General features: G+C 37.1%; 1 protein-coding gene across 3 annotated transcripts in view; it reads left to right on the top strand.

The window, feature by feature from the left end:
* NTN4 (netrin 4) overlaps positions 1–23,113 on the top strand; it is a 125,257-nt gene that overhangs the window by 42,037 nt on the left and 60,107 nt on the right. The window lies entirely within an intron of this gene.

Below are 23,113 nucleotides of genomic sequence, written 5' to 3'. Positions count from 1 at the left end.
AGGACAGTGGACAGGAAGTAACCAAAACAGAAACAGTGCTATTACTTGTAGAAGTTAATCCGGGCTCCCAGAGTTGAAGAAAATGCAGCATTCATACAACAGATACCTGTTTGTTTCTAGACACTGACAGATCTTTGAAATCCTACAGTATTGCTTCAGATAAAGGGTGCTATGATTTAGTGTATCTCAGTTAACGGGGTTCAGGTAGGATTCAATCAGAAAATAACAAATATTTAGAGACATGTCAACTTACCAGACTGTGAACTAGAAAGCTTATGTAAGGTAGAGTGCTCAAAATATTTTGCCACGATATTTTAGCGAATTCATGAAAGGAGAGCATGCAGATCTTTTGTTTCCTCAACTGTCTCTTATAATCCATGTCATACAGGACCACCTCAGAGTAGAGTCCTGAGCAAAATGGCAGAGGCCCCTATAACATGGCACAGGGTGGACCCTCAATATTTGTGGACTGAAGGACCTATGAGACTACCTGAATGGCTCTGATCAACCACAACAAAGTGCCAGAGTTCTCAAGGGCCTTATAAAAACTTCAGGTGGCCAGGCACAGTGGCTCACACCTGTAGTCCCAGCACTTTGGGAGGCCAAGGCGGGTGGATCACCTGAGGTCAGGAGTTCCAGACCAGCCTGGCCAGCATGACAAAACCCTGTCTCTACTAATAATACAAAAATGAGCTGGGTGTAGTGGTGGGCGCCTGTAATCCCAGCTACTTGAGAGGCTGAGGCACAAGAATCACCTGAACCTGGGAGGCGGAGGTTGCAGTGAGCCGAGATGGTCCCACTGCACTCTAGTCTGAGTGACAAAGCAAGACTCTGTAAAAAAAAAAAAAAAAGAAAAAGAAAAAAAAAAAATTCATGTGCATGCATTTAAAAGTATTACTTTCTTTTTTTAAAGTAAGTCCTCTAAATATAAACTTTCAGAGTTAACAACACTTTCTAAGGCTGAAAATAAAAATTCTAGAAGTTTCTCTTTGTTCTGCCAAATTCAACAAGGGATAATTACTCATAGTTAACAGGCACTTTTGAAGAAGTCTTAAAATACAACTATTCTATACAATATACTGCCAGCAAGAAAATTATCAGTCTGTAAAGAGGCTCAGGAAAATCAATTAAAGGAGATTATACATTAAGTGTTTTTCCATTTCAAAAGGATGTTAGAATGAGACATCTCCATCCTAGAAGACCCTATGGAATGGAAACCTCATTTTCTTATTAATCTCAGGCTGCTTTTGAAATTGGAAGTAATTTCCTTTTAAAATAATACGAATTTCCTGACATCTTTCTATCCCATTTTCATACTGATTTCAATTTCTGCAGCAGTGTAGCAGCCCCTAGTGCCATTACTAAGCATGTGTTTGAATTGAGCTAAGCCAAGCCAAAACTGTGGATAAGGCCAGGTAGTGGATAAAAAACAGCCTAAGTGGCCAAGACTATGTTGGCTTCCAGGGATCTAGTTCCGTGACAATTCTTGCTGTCCCTACTCTCTTTAGAAAAAGAAAAAAGAAGAAAAAAGAGCCCATAAGCAGTTGGACCAATAGCGACCATGGTTGGAAATGTGAATGGTTCTGGTTTTCGATTTTTCCACCCCAAGCTTGGGTGCATTTGACTTTTATCTGTACTTTTTTCTGAATTAGAAAAGAGCTTGTATTGAATTTGTAAATGGTTGTCTCTTTTGAATGTGTTTTTTTGTTTTTGTTTTTGTTTTTTGTTTTGAGATGGAGTTTCGCTCTTGTTGTCCAGGCTGGAGTGCAATGGCATGATCTCGGCTCACCACAACCTCCCCCTCCCTGGTTCAAATGATCCTTCTGCCTCGGCCTCCGGAGTAGCTGGGCCTATAGGCATGTGCCACTACGCCCGGCCAATTTTGTATTTTTAGTAGAGACGGGGTTTCTCCATGTTGGTCAGCCTGGTCTCGAACTCCTGACCTCAGGTGATCCGCCCGCCTCAGCCTCCCAAAGTGCTGGGATTACAGGCACGAGCCACCACACCTGGACTGAATGTGATGTTTTAATTCCTATGATTGCTTCACTGAGTGTATTGCACATTGAAAGCATAGTCTTTTGCCTTATTAAGAACATAGGCATAGATTCATTGTCCCACATTTGTGTGTCTCTGGACACCATTCATTTTATGTAGACAGCTATAGAATAACTGAAATCTGATTGTGCCTGCAGAATGGAAGGTAGCTTCTTAAGAAATACTGTTCGTTTGCAGGTCAGCTTATCTGTAAATGTGTGTACAAATCTAAATTTTTAGCACAGTTTTTATTTGCAGCAGTGGAGTGTGGTCCCTGAACCAGCACCATCAGCCTTACCTGGCAACTTGTGAGAAATACACATTCTCAAACCTTACCCCAGACCTACTGAATCAGAAATTCTAGAGATGAGGCCTAAGAATCTATGTTTAACAAGTCCCTCCAGGTGTTCTAATGCTTGCTAAAGTTTGAAAACCATTGCTTTACAGACTATGCCAATTCATCTGTGGCTAATATTGTTGCTAAAATGAGTAATTAATGAAATCTGATTTTATGGGCTAGAATTTTTTATGGCTGATGATAGCAAATTAGGGAAGTTAATGGAAATGGCACCCTATTTCTTAAACTATATAAGATTTTAGGGTCATTTCCTTTCTTTGGGAGAAAAGAATAGGAAAAGAGATACAAACTAGGAGCCTCATTTACCTTAATACATTCCTCCTGTGTCTTTTTTTTTTTTTTGAAACAGAGTCTCTCGCTCTGTCACCCAGGCTAGAGTGCAGTGGCGTGATCTTGGCTCACTGCAACCCCCCTCCTGGGTTCAAACAATCCTCATGCCTCAGCCTCCCGAGTAGCTGGGACGACAGGCACGCACCACCATGCTAATTTTTGTATTTTTAGTAGAGATGGGGTTTTGCCCTGTTGGCCAGGCTGGTCTCGAACTCCTGACCTCAAGTGATCTGCCTGCCTCAGCCTCCCAAAGTGGTGGGATTACAGGCGTGAGTGCCTGGTCCCCTCCTGTGTCTTTTAACACATTATCACCTTCCCCTTGTTTCCCCTTCTCTCCGATCCATTCCACTTATTCTCACCAGTTCAGTTTTCTTTCATCTGTCCATTTTGCTGGAAGGCAGACAGTGTGATGATTAAGACCCTGGTATTGGAGCCAAACACAGCTAAATCTGACTTACCACAGCATTTACTAAGTTACCTGTTCTCACTGAACCTCAGTTCTCTAATAAAATGAGGATAATATCTACCTTTTGTAGTTATGGTGAGGATTTAAAATCTGATGCTGTGTGCCCTGGATATGGTAGACACTACTTACATTGCTGTCATGATTCTATTGTATTATCTCAGCCACCTCTACTCTTCTCCTTCATACACTTCTTTGCCAATAATGACAAAAATAAATCACAGCTTATGTGCTGTTTGACATGTTTACGAGGCTGAGGGTTTTGTGGCAAGGAAAACTGTACTTTGACTCCAGCCTGCTGGAATCCCAGAAATTATGTGAAGAGATCTTAAGCTTTTTTCTCTTTGCAGCTGTAGAAGACTGATTTAGTTCTTTTTCCTAGCAGCTGGTGATTTTACAGCTGTTGGGTGATGAATGGTAATAAGAGGGAATATGGAATGTTTCGTTATTTTATTGAAATATCATCCACTGGATAACATGGAGGCCTTAGAATACTGTGAGAAATATTTAAATGCCCTGAGCTGCACTTGTTAAGGCAGATTTTTCTCCTGTAATTTGGAACTTATTTTAAAAGATGGTCAATATTTTGACCGATGGGTCTGAGTCTGAGGGTAAGCACTGAGACCTGTGGAACCATATAATGGGGTTTGAGGAAAATGTTCCTTAGCTACCTAGCTGTGTAAGGCAGGTTTTAGAATCATTCATATAGTCTCATTATGAAAGTGTTTCCCGAGGAATCTGGATACATTCATTAATGTATTTATGTTTTCATATATCATATGCCATGTTTTATAAGTTAAGAACAGATTTAAAACTATAGTTTTCATCTTCTTTTTAAAATGTATTTACTGTTCTATGAATAAACCAAAAGTATAATTAGAAAGCTCTTCAGGCTGGGTATGGTGGCTCATGCTTGTAATCCCAGCACTTTGGGCAGCTGAGGCAGGTGGATCACCTGAAGTCAGGAGTAATCTGCCTGGCCAACAAGGTAAAACCCCATCTCTACTAAAATACAAAAATTAGCTGGGCGTGGTGGCACGCACCTGTAGTCCCATCTGCTCCAGAGACTGGGGCGGAAGAATTACTTGGACCCAGGAGGCAGAGGTTGCGGTGAGCCGAGATTGCGCCATTGCACTCCAGCCTAGGTAACAAGAGCGAAACTCTGTCTGAAAAACAAAAAAAAAGAGAGAAAAGAGAAAGGAAGAAAGAGAGAGAGAGAGAAAAGAAAGCTCTTCAATCTTTAAGGTGTTAAGGAAATGAACAGGAGATTTTTAAAACAATAAAGTTATTAAATTTGACTATAAAATCAGGATTTTAAGAGAGAGAGAAAAGAAAGAAAAGAAAGAAAGAAAGAAAAGAAAGAGAAAGAAAGAAAGAAAAGAAAAAAAGAAAGAAAGAAGAAAGGGAAAGGGAGAGAAAAAAACTCTTCAATCTTTAATGTGTTAAGGAAACAAACAAAGATTTAAAAAACAATAAAGTTATTAAATTAGACTATAAAATCAGGATTTTAAAAATACCTTTATATGGTAAAACATGCATGTATGTTTGGAAATGTATATCTGTAAATTAGTTTTCGGTTTTAGCACAGAAAAAACTATCATGGATTATAAATACTGATGACAACAGTTACCCCTTACTGAATGCCTACTATGTGCCAGGTCTTGTGCTGTCATGCTACAAGTATTATTGAATTTAATCTCCATAATAACTACAAGGAGTATCATCATCATTTTCTTTCAGAGAGGCAAAACCGAGGCTTGAAAATGTTGACTTCCCCAAAACGAATGAACAGCAGAGCTATAATTTACATTCACCTGTCAGACACTAAAGCCTATTCTCTTTTTGTTGGCGTTGCACTATAAAAGACTTGGATCTAACCAGGTTTGACATCGTGCCAAGAACAGAGAAAAGAGAGGAGAAAAGGGATTGGAAGAGGGCAGGGGGCGATGAGGATGGGTTCACGGGATTGATCATCATGATAACCACAGAATCTAAACTAAGGAGGGAAGTGAGAGAGTAAAGACAATTCTCACCCCCAAAGGTTAGCTGATTTATTTATTTATTTATTTATTTATTTATTTACTTACTTACTTACTTACTTATTATTTTTCGAGACAGAGTCTCGCTCTGTTGCCCATGCTGGAGTGCAGTGGTGCAATCTCAACTCACTGCAACCTCTGCCTCCCAGATTCAAGCAATTTTCCTGCCTCAGCCTCCTGAGTAGCTGGGATTACAGGCACCCACTACCATACCCAGCTAATTTTTATTTTTAGTAGAGATGGGTGGGGTATCACCATATTGGCCAGGCTGGTCTCGAACTCCTGACCTCAGGTGATCTGCCCACCTCGCCCTCCCAAAGTGCTGGGATTACAGGTGTGAGCCACCGTGCCTGGCCTAGGTGTTTTCTATTTTATAAAGTCCTTTCCTATGCATTATTTCACTCCATCTTTACTATAACCCTAGAAGGTATGACTGCTCTTACAGGGATAGTAAACTATCCAAGTCCTCTACATTTTAATATGTAACCAGAAATTAGCATTGATTCTCTTCCATTAACAGCTAGTGAAATGGCTCCAAAGGGAAGAAAAAGAGAAAGAATAAAAGCAAAAACTTTGGATATTCTACAAAGTAAATAATTTAGAAGTGACTATCTTTGGAGGGGTATGGATATCTATGGTTTTATTAGGAAGAGAGATTCCTGGATCTACCATCTTTTACTTCCCTCTCTAGCCCTAAATCATTTTTGCTGCTGATGAAAAGCACCAGCAAACTCTATCATTTAATTTGTCACATTAGGATCTGGAGGAATAGGTAATCCTGTCACCAAAGGAGGTGCAACATATTCCTAATAGTAACAAAATGTAAAGCCTGCCAAATTGATACAATTAGTGTGAGCCTATCCTCAATCCTTATTTCAGTGCTCCTGTGTTAGCATGGCATAGTTCTGCTGGTAGTCCCTTAGCACTGAGTAACCCACAGGTGCTATAGAAGGTGTACAGAATGTTGATTTTACTTTATGTACTACCTCATATTTCCTAATAGAAGGGCAAGCCAAATTCACATTCATGGCTGGGAATTACTAGTGTTTTGACTGTGTTTTCTCTCCACACAGTAAGATATGCTTTCTTTTAATGACAAAAATTGCCCAGGATTACTGTTTTTGATGATTAGGAAACAAGAAAGAAACCAGGAAACTGGTCCCTGTTTCTTTGGGACCAGAGGCATTCTAAAATAATCTTGGCACCCATGTAAGGATTTCCTGTGGGGTTCCTTTCAAGAGTTCCCCCAGAACAATCAGATATTTATTTATAGGCCTTTATTTCACAGACAGGTGAAAGGATAAAAATACCTGAAAGGTAAAATGTTGGTATCAGAGCTGACATCTCAAAAAGTGAAATAGAAGCCAATGGGAAAGTAAGGTTGATTCTCCAAAATATAATATTTGTTCATTTAACTTTTCATGAACATGCTTTCCAGAAAGTGAATGTTTTTTCCAGAAAACATATATATTTAGGTCAAAATTGGGGCATTGTAAAAGTGCAAAAATGAATCTAATAGGTTTGAAATATTCTTTAAATTTGGGAAGGAACAACTCATATTTGACCTTTTTCTTACTATAAAATACTCCCCAAATATTCAAGGCATATCTCACTTTGCAAATTTTCTCATGAATACTTCCTTTTCAGTATAACGTTTTTGGGTCCATCTGTGAATACCTGGGAGCCCGGAGTCAGATCTCTGTGTCTGGAAGAACTGGTCTTCCAATTTCACTGCTAATATCATGGGTTCATGGGGAGAAGGAAGCTACATGGAAAGAGAAAAGCTGAGGTTACTGATAAATATCTGACTTCTGGTGCACAAATCGTGTCTCCACGGAATTTCATTTGTGTCTTGCCAATTTTGTAATAGCTGGAAGCATAGTTTGATTTGTCCTAAAGCAGTTATATTCAGTAGAAGATAAACTGTGATTTAAGTCCTTATTCCCCCTTGCAAGGGAGATTTTTAGTGACAAGACATGTAAGGTTAAAATACACACACACACACACACACACACACACATACACACACACACTCTTTATAATAATTCCAGAAGATGGAAAAAACCCACAGCCATTTCAAATGGTAAGGAAAACAAGATCTGTTAATGTTGACATTCAAAACCTTAATAATATAATTGGGACTACAATTGTATTACATCTTAGCAATGTAAATATTTTAATGGAATAAAATAGTAAATTAGTACACATATAGGGATATAGAAGGGCTATAATATTTGTTAACTCATAGAATTTTTTTTTTGTAATATGGGATTCTAATTTGGCATCCTTTTAGCTCTTTTCCTAGTCTTTAGGTAGAAAATAATAGAGAAAATTATGGTTTCAAAAACCAAGACAAAATATATTTTAGCTTTAAGATAGCTCACATATTAGAATGGAAAAAGTATTATATTTGTTCTACTATTAAGTATTTTATATATAATATAAACATTATACAATTCATACAAGTAAACACCAATCAAGGGTCTTGCCTTTTAATTTTGCATCTCTAAGGGCATGTATTAGTCTGTTCTTGCACTGCTGTAAAGAAATACTTGACACTGGGTAATTTATAAGAAAAGAGGTTTAATTGGCTTACAGTTCTGCAGGCTGTACAGGAAACATGGCAGATTTGCTTCTAGGGAGGCCTCAGGAAGCTTCCAATCATGGTGGAAGGCAAAGTGGGAGCAAGACCTCTGACATGGCAGGAGCAGGTGCAAGGGTGGGGGAGGTTCCACACACTTTTAAACAACCAGATCACTTGAGAACTCACTATCCTGAGGACAGTGCCAAGGGGAATGGTGCTAAACCATTCATGAGAAACAGCCCCCATAATCTAATCACCTCCCACCAGGCCCCGCCTCCAACATTGGGGATTACAGTTCGACATGAGATTTGGGTAGGGACACAGATCCAAACCCTATCGGGGCAACACTATCAGGCATGTAACTTAGCTGGCTCAGTGAGCTCTCAGAATTTCTGCAAGGCAGTGATTTCATTGCTTCCCAGATAAGAACCTAGTAGCCATTAAAATTAAAGAGAACACAGGATCATAGTGTTTCCTTAGGCTGAACAGAGGCAAAAAATCCTGTAGCCTATTTGTCTTTTAGTTCAAATTTATAACTTAATTCAATTCAACTTAACATACCAGGAATAGAAAGGAACTTCCTCAATGTAATAAAGGTTAGAAAGGAACTTCTCAATGTAATAAAGGTCATCTATGAAAAGTCCCCTGTTAACACCATACTTAATGGTGAAAAACCAAATACTTTCTCCCATGATCAGGAACAAGGCAAGGATGTCTGCTGTCACCCCTTCTATTCAATATGGTACTGGAAGTTCTAGCCAGGGCAATTAGGTTAGAAAAATAAGTAAAGAGCATTCAGATTAGAAAGGAAGATGTAAGCCTATATTTATTCATAGATGACATAATCTTAGATTATAGAAAACTCTTAAGAATTCACCAAAAAACTATTACAGCTGATAAACAAGTTGTAAGATACAAGATCAACATTTTAAAAATCAATTATATTTTTATACACTGGCAATGAACAATCCAAAAATGAAATTAAGAAAACAATCTCATTTACAATAGCATCAAAAAAGAATAAAATAGAGAGAAATAAACTTAACTAAATGCAGGGCCTATACACTGAAAACCCTGAAACATTGTTAAAAAAAAAAATTAAAGAATACCTAAGTAAAGGGAAAGACATTTTGACTTCATGCATTAATTAGAAGGCTTAATATTATTAAAATGACAATAGTCTCCAAACTGACCTATAGATTCACTGTGATATCTATCAAAATTCTAGCTGCCCTTTTTGCAGAAATGGAGCAGCCGAACCTAAAATTCATGTGGAAAAGCAAAGGACTTCAAATAGCCAAAACAATCTTGAAGAACAACAAAGTTGGAGAACTCACACTTTCTAATTTCAAAGCTTACCTCAAATCTATGGTAATCAAAACAGTGTGGTACTGGCAAAAGGATAGACATATAAATCAATGGGAGAGAGAGCTCAGAAATAAACTCTGAATAAATTCAGAAATACATTTGTGATCAAAATTAACAAAAATTAACTCAAAATGGATCAAAGACCTAAATATAGAGCTAAAATTATAAAACTCTTATAAAGTAACATAGGTGTAGATCTTCATGACTTTGGATTAAGCAATGGTTTCTTAGATATGACGCCAAAAGCACAAGCAACAAATAAAGAAAACAAATAAATTGTACATCATCAAAATGAAAAACTTTTGTGCATCAAAGGATACTATCAAGAAACTGAAAAGACAATGCACAGAATGGGAGTAAATACTTTCAAATAATATATTTGAAAAAGTTCTACTATCCAGAATATGTAAAGAACTCTTACAACTCAACAACAAAAAGACAAATAACCCAGTTTAATAATCGGTAAAAGATTTGAATGACTGGTCTTGAGCCACCCAAAGAAGATATACAAATGGCCAATAAGCACATAAAAAGATGTTCAACGTCGTTAGTCATTAGGCAGATGCAAATCAAAACGACATTGTGATACCACTTTACATCCATGGCTATGAACGAAAAGACAAATAACAAGTGTTGCAGAGTATATGGAAAAGTTGGAACCTTCATACATTGCTGGTAGAAATGTAAAATGCTACTGCTGCTATGGAAAACAGTCCGGAATTTTCTCAAATTTTGTTTTTGTTTTTGTTTTTGAGACCAAGTTTTGCTCTTGTTGCCCAGGCTGGAGTCCAGTGGTACAGTCTTGGCTCACTGCAACCTCTGCCTCCCAGGTTCAAGCAATTCTCTTGTCTCAGCCTCCAGAGTAGCTCAGAGTATAGGTTCCCACCACCATGCCCAGCTAATTTTTGTATTTTTAGTAGAGATAGGGTTTCACCATGTTGAAGGCTGGTCTTGAACTCCTGACCTCAGCTGATCTGCCCATCTCAGCCTCCCAAAATGCTGGGATTACAGGCGTCAGCCCAGCCCTCTCGAAAATTTTAATATGGAGTTGCCATATGACCCAGCAATTCTACCCCTCAGTATATACCCAAGTGAATTAAAAACATGTCTACACAAAATCTTGTACATGAATGTTCATAGAAGCATTTATCATAGTGGCCAAAAAGTGGAAACAACTCAAATGTCCATCAGTTGATGAATGGATAAACAAACTATGGTATATCTATACAATGGACTATTATCCAGCCATAAAAAGGAATTAAATACTGATACACATTATAATTCAGATAAACCTTGAAAATGCTGTGCTAAGTGAAACCCAGACACAAAAGCATATTGTATTATTCCTTTTATATGAAATGCCCAGAATAGACAAATCCATAAAGACAAAATAGGTTGGCAATTGGCAGGTACTGGCAATTAAGGGGGAATGAGAAGTGACTGCCTAGTGAGATTTCTTTTTGGGGTGGTGAAAATGCTCTGGAATTAGATGGTGGTAATGATTGTAAAACATTTTGAATATACTGAAAACCACTGAAATGTACACTAGAATGGTTAAAAATAATGAATTTTATGTCACATGAATGTTATCCAGGAAGAAAAAAAATCAATAGCTTAAAAAAAAAAGAACCCAAACAAAAACAGAAAAACAAACATGGTGGGTTATATAGGAATTTTACAGAATAAATATATTTTTTTTCAAGACCAGTCATTAAACTGACTGATTTCAAAAGCAATAGCTTTTGGATGGATGAGTATTGAAGAAAACCAATTATTTCAATAGCTGTGTCTATTGTTTCTGGCCGTATACAGATAGTCACAGATTTCTGAATGACTCTGTATTCTGATAGAGTTTCTAAACAAGCGTAACTTTTTAATAAACCAGTATTCCACCTTCATTTTTCATGTGCACACACTCAATGGTGAAGACTGTGTTTTACAAGATTCACCTAGAAACAATTTCCCGATATGAAAAGAAGCATCTGAATGAATTAACAACACAACACAATGGAAGACAATGTGCTCTAGTAACCGGCTTCTTGTACTACAATCAGGGACTCATTTATCTTAAACAAGTCAACTTTTGTAATACTCTGTGCCCTGTATCGAATACTGAGTGACAGTCAGACAGTGCTGTCAGGAAAGAAGGAAAACAGTAGGACACGTGAAATAGACTGGATTTTTTTAAAAAAAATCTTTGTAAGAGAATGCATAGTAGCCTGTGACAAGAATTTTTTTCCTTTAAAACAACCAGAAACTATGCAAATACATTGAGCAAATGAATCTCAATGGGTGAAAAGTACTTAATAATCCTCACAGCATTTCTAATAGAATTTACCTGGCCCCCAACTAATTATAACAACTCTTGGAAATCCTAGAAGACAGTGAATAAAACCCTACAACACCTTCCTTCATTCTCAAACGCTGCTTGACAGATACGTTGCTTACAAAATGAGTTCTACTCGTTTTTTGCTTTCACGCAGTTTCCCAGGTTCTTGCCTAATAGTTGTGTTAAGAATTTAAACGGCTTACTAGAAGTTGTATATTGTTAATTCCACTTTTGCTGCCTCTTTCTAAAATTATTAAAATTAAATAGGTATTAAGAGATTGAAACTGATGCCAAGGGATTCTATTATAAGAAGTTATTTTAGGTGTTTGTGGAAAACAAACAAAAAAATTCCTCCTGATGACATCACTGTTCTAAGATGGAACTTCTAATATTTTAGGAATCTCTTGGGAGTTCTGTTCCCTATTCTGTCATTGATTTGCTTTCTGACCTTGGGAAAGTTTAAGTATAAAAAGACAAGTGCAAAGGAAAATTATGAAAACAAGACTTTGAGATCAAATGAAGAACAAAGATGGAGTAGGTAGAATGACTATGTAGCTACAGTCTTAGTAACTGAGCATAGTGACCTAGTAGCAATTTGGCTTGAAAGAAATTTCAAATTACTTGGCTGTGTTTTGAGATAGTTTCTCATATAGTATTATAGAAAAGTCTGTGTATAGACAGGAATTACAATAAAAATCTAGTAATACTTGTTGATCATTTTTTGCTCTACATTTGCAGCTGAACAAACTGTAGCTGTTATAGAGGAGAAAAGGAGCCAATTTGATATTCTAATGCAATGAAGTCTTAGATATATTGAAATAAATGTCTCAAAATCAGAGTGCCTTACTTTATTGCCATTGCATACATGCAAATCTGCAGCCAAGTTATGCACATACACCAGCTCAGTTCACTTGTAGGATCTAGTGAAATAAATATCCCTGTTGAACAGAAATCATTTGTAAAAGGCCAGTAGTCAGAAATAATTTTTAAAACCTATTGGAAACAAAGAATAAGAAACAGTTCTACAGAGTGGAGTAATGATGGAAAAAAATCTCATAAATTGGTAACAGTATGATCTTATCTAAATGTAATCTTCTTAGGCCTCCTGGGCATTACAATTCTTAGTCTAATGCTATTTGCATTTTTATGGCAGAAATATTTATTACAGTCCCCAGAGGGAAGATAAAGTATGTGATGATACTGAAAAGAGGAAGCTAGTAGAATTAATCTTGTGAAAATATAAGACATTCCAAACCCACTTTACAAAACATGCTAAAATTCCATTTTTAGAAGTAAATCCTCAAGTATTCTTGATTTAAAAAAAAAAAAAAAACTTTAGGTAACATGTAAAGGGTAAGAAATGGTAGTGTTAAAAAATAACTTTATAAAAAGAAAGGTCATGACTCTCATATAAAACGAACATGAGTCAAAGATGTATTTGACTCATTAATGAATGACAGGCCAGTAAGACATTACAAACAGTTCAAAGGAAAATTCAAAGAATCACATATATATAGGCAAATAAAGAATGCTGAAATAGGCCAGGCGCAGTGTCTCATGCCTGTAATCCCAGCACTTTGAGAGACCGAGGTGTGCGGATCACCTGAGGTCAGGAGTTCGAGACCAGCCTGGCAGCATGGCGAAACCCCATCTCTATTAAAAATACAAAAACTAGCCAGGTGTGGTGGCACCTGTAATCCCAGTTACTCAGGAGGCTGAGGCAGGAGAATCACTTGAACCTGGGAGGCAGAGGGTGCAGTGAACCAAGATAGTGCCACTGCACTCCAGCTTGGGCAACAGAGTAAGACTGTCTCAAAAAAAAAAAAAAAAAAATGCTGAAATGTATTTACAAATGGATGCAAAACAAGTCAATATGAAGGGCAATGATCAATTGCATTCGACTGGACACAACTGATTTGCATTTCTATGGACAAAAATTGTTTGCATTATTAATCATTTCCTACAACTTACAGAGTTGTAAAATAGCTGAATGATGATAAAAGGCCAAGAAAACCTATCAAGGGTGTGTTGCAGTAGCACACTTAGTAATCTCTTGGTGGGTGGGGGGCACGGGGAGTGGATTTCAGAGTCTTTCACTTTTTTTCCCCGACAGCAGGAAAGGTAATTTTGGTAGTGAGGTTTCCCAAAAGATGCTACATTTGAACCTAAAGTCCACAGTTATAAATAAGTCTCTATCCCTGGTCTCACAAAAGAGAGATTTGTTTTGTTCTAGGAAGTCATTATTCTGAAGAGTAAGAGAGACTCCTACCTAAAATTACTCAAAAAGCCCAAATTTAAACTGTACTGCTCGCTTGCAAAAAATACTCTTGAGCCAATTATATAGTTTTAAAACAATGGATTTTTTTTTTTTTTTTTTTTTTGAGACAAAGTCTCGTTCTGTCACCCAGGCTGGAGTGCAGTGGCACGATCTTGGCTCACTGCAACCTCTGCCTTCCAGGTTCAAGCGATTCTCCTGCCTCAGCCTCCCAAGTAACTGGGATTACAGCACACACCACCATGCCCAGCTAATTTTATTATTTTTGGTACAGACAGGGTTTCACTGTGCTGACCAGGCTGGTCTCGAAATCCTGACCTCAAGTTATCTGCCTGCCTTGGCCTCCCAAAGTGCTGGGATTACAGGCATGAGCCACAGCGCCCAGCCTAAAACAGTGGAAATATTTTAAAACCTTCTTTCACTTGGCTTTTGAAGTGAGGTTTTTGTTTTGTTTTTTGAGACAAGGTCTGGCTCTATGGCCCAGGCTGGAGTGCAGTGGCACAATCTCGGCTCACTACAACCTCTGCCTCCCAGGCTCAAGGGATCCCCCGCCTCAGCCTCTCGAGTAGCTGGGACTATAGGTATTCAGCAGCACACCCAGGTAATTTTTGTATTTTTTGTAGAGATGAGGTCTCACCATGTTGCCCAGGCTGGTCTCCAATTTGTGAGTGGAAGCCATCCACCCTCCATGGCCTCCCAAAGTCTGAGATTACAGGTGTGAGCCACCACGCCAAGCCTAAGTGAGGTTATGTTATCAACACTATTTTTAAACTCAAACATGTTTTGTGATTTATTTGAAAAGCCCAAGTTATGCTTTTGTCTGCCCTTGAGCCGTTTCTGCCTTCCTTCCTGTAGATGGGTGGGGTTTGGGGGTTTGTTTTTGCTTTATTTCATTTTTGTTTAATCATCTAATTTTTACAAAAGTAGCCACGCTCTATATAGAAAGATAAACCACAAAGCTTGGCTTTAGGTCTTAGTTCTAGCTGTAATACTACAAAAAAAAAAAAAAAAAAAAAAAAAAAAGATCTACTGAATCACAACTTTAAGCAGTCTCAGAATCAGTGCCCACCATATATATATATATAGATAGATAGATGTATACAGATGTGGCCAATCAATGTACACAGATGTGGTCGCATTTGGAAATTTGTGTGTGTGTGCACGTGCTTGTGTGCATGCACATACACGCTTGCAGTTCTGAATACTCTTCTACTCCTGATTTCTTATGGTAAGTAGCATGTGCCATGGCACAGACGAACTTGGACTTAGATAAATAATTCAAAGCTTTGGGGCATATAAAATTTGGACATAAAAAATGGAAATAAGCCAGCAACCTCAATTTAAAAATTTACCTAAATCATTTGGTTATGCACAGTGTACTTATTCTTCGTAACTAAATTTAAACTGACTAAAAGTCATCACACTACCTATTACCATTCTTACCAGATCGTATCTAATAGGGATGGTAAATAACATAAAGGAGGTGCTATCCACAAAGAGCAAATCTTTAATTAGAGTTTATTTACATTCCCGCTGTCATCTCTGTTTGTAAATTTATCCAAAGGAGGTCCTAATAGGGACTTGTTGAGGCTTGCAGTGGCCTGGAAATTCCCCTAGAAGGCATCAGAATCTCCAGTGTGCAGATAGAAAGGTTTTATATAGAACCAATGAAGATCAAAATCTATTCTTTACCCCTACGTGCCCTGAACTTTATGCCAGGTGTGGGAAATTGGGGCCAGTCTCCCTGTATTCACCTATCTTCAGAGCTGCTCGACTTCTTCCAGAGGAATAAACCAATAATCCATTCAAGCACAGAACACCCATGAAGTGGCTCACCCTGAGTCCAAACTAGACTCCATCCTGGAGAGCTCTCACTTACAGGACACGTTTTGGGAGGACACACCAATTTTATTTAAGCGTCATCCTGAAGAGACCTGGCCAAAGTGGACCACTCAAAATCCTTCTGCCGAGGGTCTTATAATAGCATAGTTTAAGGGTTAAGATGAGGATGCTAGAGTAAGACTGCTAGAGTTCAGGTAGCTTTACCACTTACTGGCTTTGTGACCTTGGGCCAATTACTTAAACTCTTTGGGCCTTTGTTTTCTCCTTTGTGAAACTGAGCAATAATAATTACACCTACTGTATGGGATTTTCGTGCTAAGGAATTGAGTTAATATTTACACAGTGCCTAGAACAGTGCCTGGGTATATAGTAAGAGCTACTCAGTGTTAGTTACTATTACTGTTGTTGTTATTATTTATCATCAGGTCCATAACTGACCCACATTCCTTGAACTTTACAGTAGATCTCCCAGACATGACCACTACACATGAGGACATATTTATCAACATGCCTTGCCCAGTTATAAGCCTGTATACCCCTTATAGGAAACAATCTGGACAAAGCTAAATGTGACAAATGAAATTATCTCATTCCCACTTCAAATGCATAATTATCACCCTCCCTTCTTGGCAGTTTTAAAAATGAGACTAAGCTCAATAACTTAAGTTCTCAAGGCTTCATAATATATATATATATTCCCTGAATGAAAAAAAAATGCACATTTATTGGAAACCCATTGTATGTCAGTTACTGGGGATTCAAAGACATTTAAGCCACTGTTTCTTCTGCAAGGTCTTACAATGTAGTAGAGAGAGGCGGATAATGTAAGATTCCCATGCCGTACACTAAATGCCGTTTTCTTAGGGAATTTGCATTGGCTCCATTCATGGTTTTTTCAGGTCTGTCCATCAGAGCAAGGTCTTGGCAAATTAGTGAAGTAGGCACAGTTTGTTTTTGGCTCCTCTCTCCCCTTCAGACATTCCCTTTCCCTCCTCCAGAAAGTCCCAGTTCTAGGATTGAAAACGTGATTATAATCCCTGCCGAAATGTTTTTGCTAATAATATAAGGATTTGCCCCTCCTGAGGGTAAGTGCATTTTTGTAAGGAGGTCTTGAACCTAAAACATCATTCTAGAGCTAAAGGAATGAATTTCTACAGAAAGAATTTCAGGTTACAGCTTAGCTGGGGGAAATGAAGCCTTAAGTACTGGCTAATTTTTATTCTTTAATCATAATTATTTTTACCCTATGCCTATCTTTATTTTATTGCCCATGCTTTTTTATGAGTGGGTTTCCTCTAGTGTTCAAGTATAGACCAAAGAATAAGCAGTAAAGCTTTTCATTTCTGCTTGCATTTTTACGATTTATATTATTGGGCAAGGGTTTGAAACACTCAGCCTTCAACCTATTTTGCCCCATTCTGACAGTAGGTTTCAGGCCTCCTTTTCACCAAACTCAATTATTATGCTTGATATTCACCATAGAACTTCTACTTCTTCTGTTAAATTAAAACATGCAAACCTTTAATGGGAAAGGGCATATTTTATTCGTTAATGAAAAAACATGTTTTTATCACAATGCTTTCTATTCAAAGGTTGTGTTGTAGCATTTGTTGTGCATGTTTTTGTCCTGAATCAGAGCAGCAGGTTCTAACAGGCTAGCCCATTATTAGAATGTATTTCTTCTCATGAATAACAAGTGCATTATTTTAGAAGTTTAATCCTTTTCTCTAAAAGGGGCATACTATCTCTTTAGAAATTAATCAGTTTTTGCCTTCACATTTGGTCTTCAATTGCTGTATAGCATTGTTTCACTCTCTAAATTATATGTCATAGCTATAGAGGTCCATGAATTGCTGCAGCTGCCATTAAGGAGGCATTTTTCTCTAGTCCATAGAATAAGCACTATTTGTATCCTCTTTTCACAAACATTTTTTAAAGTTCCCATGATGGTCTAAGAGAATATTCATTTTCAATTGGAATTAAAAGTTGCATGGTAATGAATTGAAATAAAATCATGTATATAAATAATGGCACAGTATCACAAGGAAATTACTCAACTGATGAAATTCAAAGATTTCTGTGTACTTTGCTATAAAACAAATCTTTTTTTCATTAACTTTCATTATATTTTTAGTAGGACATGATCAACAAGAGACTCAAACAATAGTTGTTACTCTCTTTCTTGGAAAGCAACTGGGAAGCAGATTTTATCAGACATTCCTAGAATAATTTAGTTAATGTAAGTCCTTCAAAGCATTAGCCAGGTGGATTTTCTGCTTTTGTAATTCCATTACGGTCAGTGTCTGTGGTAAACATCACTGGATGATAAAGTACATCTTTATTTGAGAGGAGGAACTAGAATAACATTTCATCCAAGAGTACTGTAGTTACAAGCAATAGGAAACATGCAGTAGAGAGAGAAGAAAGCTGAATGAGAGAAATAAAAAAGGATCATATTTATTTTCATTTAAGTATAGTCAATATAGATGAATGAAAGTCTGTCTTCAGAGACTATTAATGTTTATTTACTTTTCCATTTGTGTCACATTGGGTAGTTCCTGCAGGAAAAAGGAAATACTCTCCTGGCTCATCCTCGTTTGATTTTCAGATGATTCCAGGAATGTTCTGCATTGGTGAAGTGGCAACAGGACCCAGCTATATGTCATTTAAGTCTAATCTGGGGGCTCAAAAAGGATTTTGGGTAGTTTCTGCCACCAAATAGTGTTTACAATACAGAGAAACAGGCCTTGAAATCATAGAACCTTAAGACTAGAAGCAACCTAAAAGTTGTTTAAGCCAATCTTCCATTCAGTGTTTAAATATTCTACAACAATCTTGGTAAGCATCCATCCCATATGCTTGATGCTGTCAATGACCAGCTTCCTACAACCTCCTGGCTGGTCAGTTTCAAACTCAACCACATGATTGCTGACTACTGAAAGCCTTCTGCTGCAAAAGGAAGCTCAATGAAAAAGCAGCTTTTCTAGGCAAGTCCCATGTATCTTCCAGTTATGGATCTAGAAGATAATAATTTCCCCATTTCACCTCCCCCCCCACCTAAATTCTTATGTCTCTTGCCTCAAATATGAGGAAATAATATTTTCTCTTCCATGCCTATTTGGCTTTAATATATGCTATTATCACCAAAGTGAATAGCTCCTAATGAGCATGCTGTTCCAGTAATTCCTTGACTTACTGGTTCAATGTGTGTATGAGTCCTTTCCTGTAAGATAAATGTGCTAAAAATGACTGACAAGTGTATCAATATTAGTAGCAAATAAACTCAATTAAATATGAGTGTGAAAACTTTTGACATTGGCAGAGAAGCGTATTCTTAGCATAACAGGGAAGTTTATGGAAATCACAGAATATCCAAAATTCTATTCACCTCCTGGGTCATTAGGAGTTGTAGCTTTAGCTGTTAAGGTAAATTACTCATTTTTTAATTAGATAACTAGACACCGCTTTTCTTCAACTAAACCTTAAATATCCTGCTCCTTATCTGGTTCATGTTTGTATACCACACAAGAACTATGTTTAACCTATTACTAAAGTTTCCTTTTTCTGGTTTTTTTTTTTTTTTTTTTTTTTTTTTTTTTTTTTTTTTTTTAAATGAAGACCTAGTTTTACTTGCACATTTTTCACGAGCATCAAATAGTGGATGATCTTTCAAGCTTGAACAGCAACAGTTGTATCGCTGAGGAAGGATTTCTTGTTTCAAATTGTCTAGGTAATGATTTACAGCTATTTTTGGTAATTCTCAAAATGACAGCTCCTTGAATTTTTCTGCATGCAGAAAAATTTGCTGGCTAGCATCTTTCAGACCCTGGGAGGTTCATCCCAGTCCTTGGCATGTGGGATCAAGGTAACGCTCTGAAATCCTCACTGCAGAGGGAATTGACCTGTCCAACATTATCTTGTGATACATGTGAATGTTTGATGGGGTAACTCTAAATGTCTGCGGACTCCTGAGGCCTGGGATTTGTGGCAGGATGAAGCCATGTGTTGGGTGATATTACATATAAACCTTCGGCCTTCCAAGACCAAACCTGACAAATTGAACCTATGACGATGGTTGAGCTCCTTTGAAGAGGACTCACAGTATGTTGCACCATCTATCTTCATACAGTATTCAATAAACGGTTGCTAAAAAATGGAAAAGAGAGCCAGGCATAGGGGCTCATGCCTGTAATCCCAACCCTTTAGGAGGCTGAGGTGGGAGGATCACTTGAGCCCAGGAGTTGGAGACCTGCCTGGGCAATGTAGTGAAACCTCATCTTTACAAAGAATACAAAAATTAGTCGGGCATGGTGACATATGCCTGTTGTCCAAGCTATTCAGGAAACTCAGATGGGAGGATCACTTCAGCCAAGGAATTCAAGGTGTCAGTGACCTATGATCACACTATTACACTTCAGCCTGGGCAACAAAGCAAGACCCTGTCTCTAAAAATAATTAAAGATAAATAAGTAAAATAAAAAAATGGAGAGGATGCAAAAAAACAGTACATAAGATTAACATGCTGATATAACTGGAAAATCAGGAAAAAGAAATTAACAACCTTTTCAACTTCTGAATATTTTCAGAAAATACATGTGGGTACCACTGGTTATTTTAAGGCATGAGCTGGGGGTAAAGCTGGAGAAGAAACCTTAAAAGGAGAAAGGGAAGAAAGAACATAACAGGCAAGATAGGAGAGAGGTAAAAAGAATTTTTTTTTTAAAGAGAAGAAAAGAAAGTGTATTTAATATACCTTTCACATCATTTCCTTACTCAAAAATCTTCAATGGATCTGCATTGCTTACGGGATAAATTTCAGTCTCTTTAAGCTAATGTTTAGTGTGTTCCGTGATCTGGATTGAACCTACCTCTTGAACACATACCTCTGGTTTATTTATTGACTGTCCCTGACTATTCCTTTAGGGTTTTTATATTCTTGCCTTTGCTCCCTAAGGAAAATCTCATGTACACGTCAGGACACAGACTCAGGGACTACACTTAGAAGTTTTCTATAGACAGCACTAATTGACCTTGTTTTCTATCATATTTACTTTACACCCCTTAACATTTTCCCTAATGCCCTCAGATAGAACTCCCTTAACAGCAGGAACTCTGACTCTAATTCTATCAGGTTATTTATGTGGTATTTATGTATGTTTTGCTTTTGTGTGTGGGTTTTGTTTTGTTTTGTTTTGTTTTGATGTGTAGGATTTAGACAATTACAAAACTGTTTTTCCTACTAGTCTCCATTGTGCTACTTCTGCCTGCTACATAAGGATGCCTTCATCTTACTAAGTTCCTCAGCCTTGGAAGATTTTTCCAGCACAGTCATTTTTTTCAAAGACTCCCTTTTCTTTGAACCCAGCATTTAGTACTACAAGTAAAACAAAGAATCATCAACTTTTCCTGAGAGTCTCTACAGAAATTTGCCACATAGAAGTTATTTGATTGGCAAGAGTTTGTATTTTTTTCATGATGAGACAGAACACTGATTTTAAAAAGGTTCAATAAAAGTAATATGACTGAGGCACCTCTATTTCATATACTTTATTATAAAAAATGGATAGGAAAAAAATAGATACCCAGGAGCTAGGATGAAAAAAAATCTCACTTTTTTAGAGCAGCAGAATTTGAATTCCTGCAGCTCTCAAAATTTAAGTGCAGATTTGTCTTTAGAGCTTGCCTGGATGCGTGAATGGAGATTTGTAGTGAACCCTTATAACTCCATGGAATTTCAATATATAAACATTTCATATCACAGCCATGAAGAGAAGCCCAAGAAGGTAGACTATTATAACTCAATTTATACTTGGGCATTCCAAGACCAAAACCAGTGAATGAATCTATAGTATTAGTTGCATTTCTATAAAGAAAATTAACAAAAATTTTTGCAACATCATCTTTTTTCAAAGAGCCAATTTACCCTTTTAAAAAAATCTATATACTCACTAAGCCCTGAGAATTAAAAGAAATTTTATAATTTTCATGAAGCATGAGAACCTTACATGACAATACACTGAAATGAAATTTAGCAAGATGGCCGCCAACACATTGCTTATGAAATTTTCCAGCTAATTCTTAGGCGTCATGTTCACTCACACGCAGCCTTCAGTCCAATAAGCCCTGTGTATAATTCCTGAACTTGGACATTATGTGAGCATAAGGCCCATAGCAGTCATATAGCACACTTGGATAATTGTACAGGCCATTTGCAGAGTGCCTCCACCAGTGGTAGGGAAGTATTAAAAGAAAGAAGGTCCTGGATGAGATGACACAAGTTACTTGATTGTTATCTTAGGTCAAGCAGTAGTACATCAGTGTATTGGTGTGGCTGTTTTCAGGTTTGTTGAACTTTACCTTAGGGACTCATATTCGTTTGACCATGCTGAGTACATGTCATTTTTAGTAATTCATTTTTTGTCACAATTGAAATATTTTAGATGCATTGAAATAAACTTTGCTAACAGATTCTCCTTATACCTTGGTTCATTTTGTTTCCTTTTCCTGAAAAGTTTCTTCCCTTCTGTCTGTTAAAAATGCCACCCATGTGCCAAGGGCCAGCTCCAATCTCCACCTTTCTCTTATGCCCTTCACAGCTGTCAACCTATGGTGATTTCTACATCTTTTGAATGCCAGCATTATTTTGCTGCTTAAGTATTTATTGTCTTGTTTATGTGTTATTTTTTTCTATGTAACTCTTTTTTCTCCAGATATTATACATTTCATCTTTCTTAAAGACAGAAGAGTTTTCTAATGCTTTGTGTACCAAACATGGCCTAGCATAGTGACTCTCCCTTGTAGTTACCCATTAAATATCTGTTGACTAGTTGACATAATTTGTTACCTTTATGTTACCTTTAACACATTTCTCAAGGAAAAAATATAAAACCTCACAGATCCACACTTATGGACTCCGTTCTGAGCTACTTTGCAAACCTTTCCTTCATATAGTCATGACATCATGTAAATAAATAATCTTGGTACTGGAATGCATCTTGGTATTGAAATTCATTGCAAGTCTTAGTTATTAGGAGATAGTTCAGATGATTCCAAATATTAATTTTTAGAAGTTATCAGTGAAATAACACAAAAAAATATTAAAATTCCCATGTTTCTAAGAATTCCACTGAAGTATTTCTCTCTGGGAGAAATGCTATTTTGATAAATCCTATACTACTGTGAACTATGGGGAAGAAAAATGCCCAGTATATTAGGACAAAATGTATTCAAAGCCCTAACAATATACATATTTTGACCTTTCAATATTACTTCTAGAAAATACATTCAAAGAAAATAATTAAAGATGCACACAAATACTTAGCTACAATGATATTCATTATAGCTTTGAATATAATATATACATATATTTAAAAACCTAAATTACAAGAAAATAGGTGGTCAGATAAATTAATTATACATCATACAGGGGCACCAGTAGAGTGTGTATTCTATGAGAATATTTAACAAAATGAAAAGATATTCACAATATAT

The sequence above is a fragment of the Rhinopithecus roxellana genome, chromosome 10, assembly GCF_007565055.1.
Source record: "Rhinopithecus roxellana isolate Shanxi Qingling chromosome 10, ASM756505v1, whole genome shotgun sequence".
NCBI lineage: Eukaryota > Metazoa > Chordata > Mammalia > Primates > Cercopithecidae > Rhinopithecus > Rhinopithecus roxellana.
The sequence above is the reverse complement of the archived record's forward strand: the minus strand, read 5'-3'. Positions and strand labels throughout refer to the sequence as shown.